This window comes from Arvicanthis niloticus, chromosome 27 (assembly GCF_011762505.2).
Source record: "Arvicanthis niloticus isolate mArvNil1 chromosome 27, mArvNil1.pat.X, whole genome shotgun sequence".
NCBI classification, from domain to species: domain Eukaryota; kingdom Metazoa; phylum Chordata; class Mammalia; order Rodentia; family Muridae; genus Arvicanthis; species Arvicanthis niloticus.
Genome location: NC_133435.1, coordinates 20,162,256 through 20,171,396, shown reverse-complemented (window position 1 = coordinate 20,171,396; position 9,141 = coordinate 20,162,256). Strand labels below are relative to the sequence as shown.

Sequence of the window (9,141 nt, the reverse complement as noted above, 5' to 3'; positions counted from 1 at the left end):
TAAGCATGAGGATCCAAACTTGGATTTCCAGCACCCACATAAAACCTGGGTTCTGCAGTGTTCATCTCTAACCTCAGCATTTGGAGGTGGCCTCAAGGTGAGCCCCCGGAGTTCACGAGGCAAACCAGAAAGTCCTGGGTTCAGTGAAGAGAGCCTGTCTTTCAAAAATAAGGGAGAGGATGATTAAGGAAAGTGCCTGGTACTAGCTACCGATGCATGTACATCCACACACACACACACACACACACACGCACACACACACACATATGATTTTCAACTGTCTTTAAAAGTCTCAAAAATGTTGGGCAATGGTGGTGCACACCTTTAATCCCAGCACTTGGGAGGCAGAGGCAGGCAGATTTCTGAGTTCAAGGCCAGCCTGGTCTACAGAGTGAGTTCCAGGACAGCCAGGGCTACACAGAGAAACCCTGCCTCGAAAAGCAAAAAAAAAAAAAAAAAAAAAGTCTCACAAATAAGTGTTGTTCATGGGGATTATTTTAATCAAAATTAAAATAATTTTGATTATTAAAAATTATTTAAATTAAATAATTGAGCAATTAAAATAAAAGCAGACTGCACAGGATTGCAGTGATTTAAATCTACATGCTTTGTATAAAATCTGGGGAAGGAGAGTTTAGTTCAGGGGTAGATTGCTTATTGAGCACATAGGAGGTCCTCAGTTCGATCTCTCCCTCTTGATAATGGTGGTGATGGTGGTTTCTGGGCTGAGCTGATCTCCTTCAGTTCATTTCCTCATTGTGCTGGATAGTTTTATATCATCTTAACATAAGCTAGAGTCATCTGAAGGAGGAAACCTCACTAAGAAATTGTCTCTTCGAGACTGGCTTTAGACAGGGCTGTGGGGTCTTTTCTTAGGGTTTGATGTAGGCTCAGCCCACTGTGGGCGGTGCCACACCCTACGTCACGGGGAGCAAGCCAGTAAACAACACTCCTCCACAGCCTCTGCACCAGCTTCTGCCTCCAGATTCCTGCCCTGATTTTCTTCCAAATAAACTCTGATGTGGAAATGTAAACAAGATAAACCCTTTCCGACCCAAGCTGCTTTTGGTCTCAGCATTTTATCAGAGCAATAAAAACCCTAAGACACCAGTAATGTTCTGTCTTCTGAACTCCCTATGATAAAGTGTTGATAAGGTTCAGATTTAGCACTTTTGTAATATATTAATTTTTACAAAAAAAATCACATGAATGATTTTCTTCCCAAAACTTAACTTCTTTTCCAAAACATGTATAACATATATATGTATTATGTATCATATAAAGCATAAAAAATTGACATTTATATCTGAAAATAGGACTGATTATTTTAGAAATAAATACATGTACATTCATACACTACCATCATCAAAAAATGTATGCAAGAAGACTTCAAATAACAATAAAAAACATCCTGGAAAACATTGGAAGAACAAATTCAAAATAACCTGAGTGTTTAAGATATTCCAAAACCTCCGGTTTAACTGCATATATTCCAGCCATCGTTACTGACATTTAAGTATTCAAATTCTTATTCTTATGTAAATAAATAAGCTTTACTGAAGGGAGGGGGGACCATCTGTAGGGAGGAAGAGGAAGGGCCAAAGGCAGGAAAAGGGACAAGAACCAAGTATAAAGACGTATGTAAGAGGATCCCAGAACGAGCCCACACATTGTATCCTGACTAAATATTTATTTTATTAAAAAGAGAGGCAAATACGTAAAACTTCAAAAAGGAATACCAGATTTTAATTCAATTTGCTTCAGCTACCACTAGAGGGAAACCAAGACACATCTGAAAACCCAAACCCCGCAAGAATGGGCTTCAAATTGAAAGATTTCAGTTTTAAGGTTTTGCTGTTGCGGTGGCTACGAAATGTAATGGATATTATTGTATTATATTTGATATATATGTACACAAAGCCATTTGTTTTCTACATTGCAATCATAGTACTCACGTGATTTTTCTATCTAGATCTGCTTGCCTTCTATACAAGTGCAGGAGGCAAGCTGTGTCCTGAGGCCTCTGCTCCTAGGGGCTTTTTAAAAGACCAGAGAGGCTCAGGTAGAAGTTATATCATAGTGGATAAACTCAGTCTTTTTTTAACACCTAGACACTTTTAAGAATACTAAAAAGTAAAAGGAAAATGTAATATCCCAACTTTCTTCCAATTTATACTTTTTAAAACATCATACTTCTAAAAAATCAGCACAGCACCAACTGCCTTCCAGTATGTGCGCTTACACCACAGGCAAAAGCTATGCTACCCTCAGCATTAGGCAGAGAGGCCTCTTGTTGCAGAGACTCTGAGCTGCTGGGGTGCTAAGAATAAGTGCTAGCTGACATGGACATTAATGCCACCTTCTCTAAAGCTAGTTTCCTTGGCCCCAAACCCATGGTCACACTGGCTGCCCTGGTTAAACTCAGAGGGTCACAAGACAAATCAAAATGCAAATGTGCATGTGTTTGTGCATGTGTGTTTGTTAGTGTACATGTGTGTGTGTACCTGTGTGCATGTGTGTGCGTGTGTGTGTGTGTGTGTGTGTGTGTGTGTACTGTCAATGAAGCTCCAGGATCAAAGGGATTTGACACCTCCAGCCTCATAAGACACTTGTACTCCTGTGTCCAAACTCATACACAGACACATAAACACACGTAATTCAGAATAAGTGTTTGGGCAGTGGTGGCGCATGCCTTTAATCCCAGCACTTGGGAAGCAGAGGCAGGTGGATTTCTGAGTTCGAGGCCAGCCTGTTCTACTGAGTGAGTTCCAGGACAGCCAAGGCTACACAGAGAAACTCTGTCTCAAAAAAACAAAAACAAAAACAAAACAAAAAAAAAAAGACTACTCAAAATAAGTGTTTAACAAGAAAAATGCAAAAAAGATAAATAATGCAATACTCCAACTTTATTCCAAATTACACTTTTTTTTTATTGGTTGGGAATTCCATACAAGCATATAATGTATCCTCGATCCTCCAGTTCCTCCCCATCCCCCATCACCTCTTTTCCCTCCCAATTTCGTGTGTTCTCTCTTTCTTGCAAACTCAGAGTCTACTTTGTGCTTGTGGTGGTTTGAACAACAATGACCCTCTTAGGTTCATATATTTGAATGCTTAGTCATGAGGGAGTGACATTGCTTGAGAAGGATTAGAAGGTGTGTGTAGTGAGAATGTTGGTTAATTTAAAAACACAGAAACACAGAAGTATGTTTTTGTTTTGATCCCAGGTGTGGAACATGGGGCTGCTCTCAATTGTCCACAGCAGCTGACTACGATTTGCCTCCTGCTCTAACAGGAACAAAAGGGACTCACAGGACAGCATGGAGACAGGGGAGGAGAGGGGAGTAGGGGGAAGTAATTTAACATATGTCCTTGTATCCTTGTGTGTAACACAGTAACATATGCAATTAGTATAATCAATGAAAAAATTTTAACTAGAAAAAGAAATGGCAGATGTGCTTCTAAGCAACAATTTTGCAAACTCTAAACTTTCATGTTTTAATGAGAAAATATCTCCATTTGTTTGGGTTTTTTTTTTTTTTTCAACAAATTATATGTCCCTGTAATGGTAAAAGGGAGGGTTGTCTTTCAGAACAGGTCTGCGGGTGAATGGCTACCTACTTCTAAATATAACCCTAGAAAAATCCAGTGTCAGCACAAAAGTGAGTCGCAGCTTTTGACACCTTCAGTGCCACTTTAATGGTGACAAAGCTAACATTCTGATCTCCACCTGCTTGACTGACTCCCTTGCCTCTCTAATAGCCTTCCCAAACCGAGCAGTGACAACTGAAGCCTTTTTTAAAAGACCCCTAAGACCTGCACCAGACCACGGGCCCTAAAAGTCAACTTTTAGGCTGTGGCTTCTGGAAGGAGGATACATATCTACATTCAAAGCCCACATTCTCTCAGATATGTCTAACAAACAAAAAACTGTGTGGGTGATAGTGCAACACGGCCCACAAACAGGGACTTTTTAAATGCAACTTAATCACAAATACCTAAGCGGGTGTACCTGCATTTATGCTAGTCTCCACTAGAGGGACCCTGTGCTGCCCAAATAGCCTTCTTGGCTCCCTTTTGTCTGTAAATAAACACACTTTCTTCAGTTCCTCTTCTGTGTCCATCTGGGCAAAGCTACGTCACCCAAATAACACTCAGAGAAAGCAAACGAAGAGCATGTAGCATTCTTTTCTATATTTTCTGCATCCTTTTTCATATAATTTCTACATCTAGGACCAGCTTGCCTTTTTTAAATATTTATTTATTATTGTATTTGTGTGTGCTTAATTTTTCTTGCATTTACAATTTTGTTAGCTGAAATGAGTCATTCTGGGGATCTCAGCACCACATTCTCATCAACGAATGGACAGGTCATCCAGATAGAAGATGAATAAGAAAGATCCACATGGCCGGGCGGTGGTGGCGCTCGCCTTTAATCCCAGCACTTGGGAGGCAGAGGCAGGCGGATTTCTGAGTTCAAGGCCAGCCTGGTCTACAGAGTGAGTTCCAGGACAGCCAGAACTACACAGAGAAACCCTGTCTCGAAAAACAACAAAAAACGAAAACAAAACGAAAGATCCACATGAATCAGCCAGACCTGACAGACAGTTGCAGTAAACCTTTACCCAAAATAAACCTCAAAACTGGAAAAAGGAAAAAAAAAAAAAAACTCAAAACCATACCATATATTTTTTATGATCCACATGGAATAAAACTAAAAATCAGTAACAACAGAGTTTTTTTTAATTATCCAAATACATAAAAAACTGAACAGCATACTCTTTCATTACAATCAGGTCAATGAAAAAAACCAAAAAAAAAAAAAAAAATTAAAAAATATATGGAAACAAATGCAAACAGAAGCCTGGCATAATAAAAGCCATGGGAAAAAAACAAAGCAGTACTAGCGAGAAGTTTACATTAGCCAAGGCCTATGTCAAAAAGAGAGAGAAAATTCAAATAAATAGCTCAATTTCTGTGACCTAGAGAGTGATAAAAAAAAAGAGGAAAAGAAACCTAAACTTAACAGTAGGAAAAATAATGAGGACTGTTGTAGCAGCCCTGCCATATTCCCCCACTCTAAGTTCCTGCACTAACCAGAGGTGCCAGGAGAGCCAGCCTGGGACCCACAAGACATTGGCGTGGCTGCTCCCTCTACAGGTCAGCTCCGTGAACTCCAATGAATGACTAGAATGCCTGGCCAGCAAGCTGTGCAGATACACCTGTCTCACCTGAAGCCTAGAACTGAGGTTATCGACACATGTTTCTATAGCCAACTTATTACATGGGTGCCATCCTCCAAGCCCAAAAGATAAGCAATAGCAAACTTATCCAGGCTAACGGAAAAAAAAAAAGATAAGATCCGAACAGAAAAAAACAGATATGAAAACCTGTCCTGGCTATTCTTAAAGGCTTGTTTTTGTATCCCCAGATGAAGCAGACATTGAGCAAGAATCAAACAGCTTGGCACTTCAGATAGCTAGCACATCAAGTATAAGTTTGAATCAGCTTACAGGAACACAGATTGGAGTCAATTGAAAACTGACACATCAGATTGGTTTGGCAGCTCCAAATTGATATCCAAGGCACACCCTCTTTCCCTTTTCTTCCACATTTTCCACAGTGTAAATAGCCTTCATTCCCAGGTTTATCTCATAGTCCAGAGAATTAGTATGGTTCCATACATGACATCTGTGTCCCAGCAAGAAAGCATGACGTTCACAAAAGCACACTATACTAGCTGGTTTTGTGTGTCCAGCTGACACAGCTGGAATTATCACAGAGAAAGGAGCCTCCCCTTGAGGAAATGCCTCCATGAGATTCAGCTGTAAGGCGTTTTCTCAATTAGTGATCAAGGGTGGGAGGGCCCATTGTGGGTGGTGCCATCCCTGAGCTAGTAGTCCTGGGTTCTATAAGAAAAAAGCTGAGCAAGCCAGGGGAAGCAAGCCAGTAAGTAACATCCCTCCATGGTCACTGCATCAGCACCTGCCTCCAAGTTCCTGCCCTGTGTGAGTTCCTGTCCTGACTTCCTTTGGTGATGAACAGCAGTGTGGAAAGTGTAAGCTGAATAAACCCTTTCCTCCACAACTTGCTTCTTGGTCATAATGTTTTGTGCAGAAATACAAACCCTGACTGAGACACACAATCCAACTGTCAGTCCCAAGGAGCCTTTAAAGTTCAACACTCAATAGTTAGTTACAGGAGAAGTTGGTAAGTTCAGTATTCAGTATCTACTTGTATTAGTCACTACTTGGAATAAAATCAAAGTTCCATTAATCAGGAAAAGGATGCGAACGAATCCCGGATAGGTGACTACTTGGTCTTGGCTATAGCATGCAATCAAAATCAAAAAGAAACAGAACTGGAAAAAAAAAAAAAAAAAAAAAAAAAAAAAAAAAACAGCCTCTTTGGAAAATGATTTATCTGGCTGGGCTTTGATTTGATTCTACTGATGTTGACAGAGTGACTGACACACTTTCTTGGTGTTTCAAGATCTAAAGGCACCACCCATGGGTGTGTGTAGCCCTGAGTAGAAAGTACCCAGAACAGTGAAGCACATCAGCAGAGTTGGCTGCCAGTTCCTTTACAGAGTTCCAACCCATCCTCCTTCTGGTCATGAACTTGAGTCAAAGTTCATTTGTTCTCTCTTTTTATTTTGTTGGTGGGGGCAGTGCTGCTCAAAGCCTCCTCGCTTGCATGCCTGCCTGCCTGCCTGCTTGCTTGTGCTTGCTTGCTTGCTTGCTTGTAAATAGATTCTTTTCTCATGCAACGCATCCTAATTATAGTTTCCCCTCCATTTACTCCTCCCAGGTCCTCCCTCAGGATCCACTCTCTGTTACGTGATTTCACTTGTTAGGGCCCAAAGGGACAGTCAGTTCTACTCCTTCCACTCCCCAGGAAGCCACATTGGTGACATATTTGATTCTACCTATTGTAAGTTGTAAAGGGATTGGCCTGGTCCCAACCATTATGGGGAGGTATAAAAGGCTCAGGAAGGTACAGTGTGGATTAAGCCACAAGATGGGGCAGATGATGTCATCCAAAGCATGTGACTGGTGGGAGCAGTTACTAAACTTCTGGGCAACCTAGTCCAAGCTATGCAGGCAGGTAGAAGAATGGGCAGTGCTCATTGTTCAGTGTTGATGATGTCCACAAATTCAGGCTTGAGGGATGCACCGCCCACAAGCAAGCCATCCACGTCAGGCTCGCTGGCCAGCTCTTTGCAGGTTGCTCCAGTCATAGAACCTCCATAAATGAGCCACCCCCTGAGACATTGGATTTCAGCCATGCCAGGACCTTCTAATGTACTTCCTGGGCCTGTTGAGGGGTTGCAGTCTTGCCAGTCCCAATGGCCCACACAGGTTCATAGGCCAGGACCACCTTGCTCCAGTCCTTTACGTTATCTAAGATGACCTTGGTTTGCTCGAAAACAACCTTCTCAGTGATGCCAGCCTCCCTTTTGTCTACCTTCTCCCAGATGCAGGCGATCACTCCGAGCCCCTCCGCCAGGGAATGGTTCACTTTCTGCCCAATCAACTCGTCTGATTCTCCAAAGATGTGCCTTCTTTCTGAGTGCCCCAGCATGACCCAGCTCAAAAGGAGAAAAGGGTCCCAAGAACAGGAACAGGAGTGAGAGGCCCACTCATTCTCACAGTTGGGAGTCCCATAGCAATCCTAGGCTAATAGCTGCCATGAATGTGCAGAGGACCTGTTCGGATCCACGTCTCAGTCTCCTCTGTGAAACCACATTCGGATCCACGTCTCAGTCTCTGTGAAATCACATTCGGATCCACATCTCAGTCTCCTCTGTGAAATCACATTCGGATCCACGTCTCAGTCGTCTCTGTGAAATCATATTCGGATCCACGTCTCAGTCTCCTCTGTGAAATCACATTCACCCGCTTTGTTGATTCAGGGAGCCGAATTCTCTTAGAGTTCTCCACCCACGCTGATTCTGTCCACCCTCCCACCTCCTCTTCTGTGGGATTCCTTGAGCTCGGAGAGGAGGGATTTGATAGAGACCTCTAATTTAGGCTCTGTCTCTGTACAATGTCTGTCTGTGGATCTCTGTGTTTGTTCCTGTCTGCTGCTGGCGGAAGCCTGTCTGATGATGACTAGGTAAGTCACTGATCATATTTGTCTTTTTTTTTTTTTTTTTTTTTTTTTTTTTTTGGTTTTTCGAGACAGGGTTTCTCTGTGTAGCCCTGGCTGTCCTGGAACTCACGCTGTAGACCAGGCTGGCCTCGAACTCAGAAATCTACCTGCCTCTGCCTCCCATATTTGTCTTGAATCAGGTTCTTGAACTTACCTGAACTTTGGTGAAGGTTGCTGATGCACTGAAGTCAGAGCCACTGTCAGCCGGGACTTCAGCACCAGATTGGAGCAAACCTCTTCATCCTCTCCAGTGTTTCTCATGACCTGGGGTAGAGATGCTTTCCCCATGTGCAGTGTTCTTCACTGCACTCTGGACAGTTTTGGATGAACTCTGCCTCCTCTCTGAGACAACCCCTGGACAGTAACATGAGAAGTCTGAAGCACAGAGACTACTACTGGCTTCAAATCAGCATCTCATTTAAAATGGTTTTTTTTTTTTTTTTAAATTTTAAGTGACATATTTGAGCCTGTTTATGGCGTACAGCTTCAATTCAATATGTGTATATGGCATATAATGGTAAAAATCCCTCCGATTATCATTGCCATTTCTGAAACATCATCATTCTTGGTATCAGTCACTTTGATGCATAGTTAATTATTGTACCGTTTCTCTCTTGCACTTTATAATAGTAATATCATTCCCCACTCTTACTGCTTCTTGGTACCCATCCCAACCGGTCACCATCTTGCCGTTCTCTTCCTTATCTTCTGCTCTCCACTCCCGAATGACTAGCATTTTTACTTCCCATGAATAAACTTGAACATGAAGCATCTGTTTTTCTGGGCCTAGCTTATTTCACGGTATGCAGTATCCTTTGTTTCCATCCCATGCTGCCACAAATGGCAGGATTTCGTCTTTGTTCTGTAGCCAAATAATATTCTGCTATCTCTACACACCGCCCTGGTTTTTTGACATCCCTCTGTCTGTGGATGTGTCGGTTATTTTGATCTCTTGGTATTGTGACAGTTGCTGCAAAGAACGTGGGT

The 9,141-nt window shown here is 42.1% G+C and overlaps 1 pseudogene; it reads right to left on the bottom strand.

Annotated features, from left to right (window-relative positions):
• Positions 1-6,649: 6,649 nt before the first annotated feature.
• Positions 6,650-8,890, bottom strand: LOC143439534 (triosephosphate isomerase-like; annotated as a pseudogene).
• Positions 8,891-9,141: the final 251 nt, after the last annotated feature.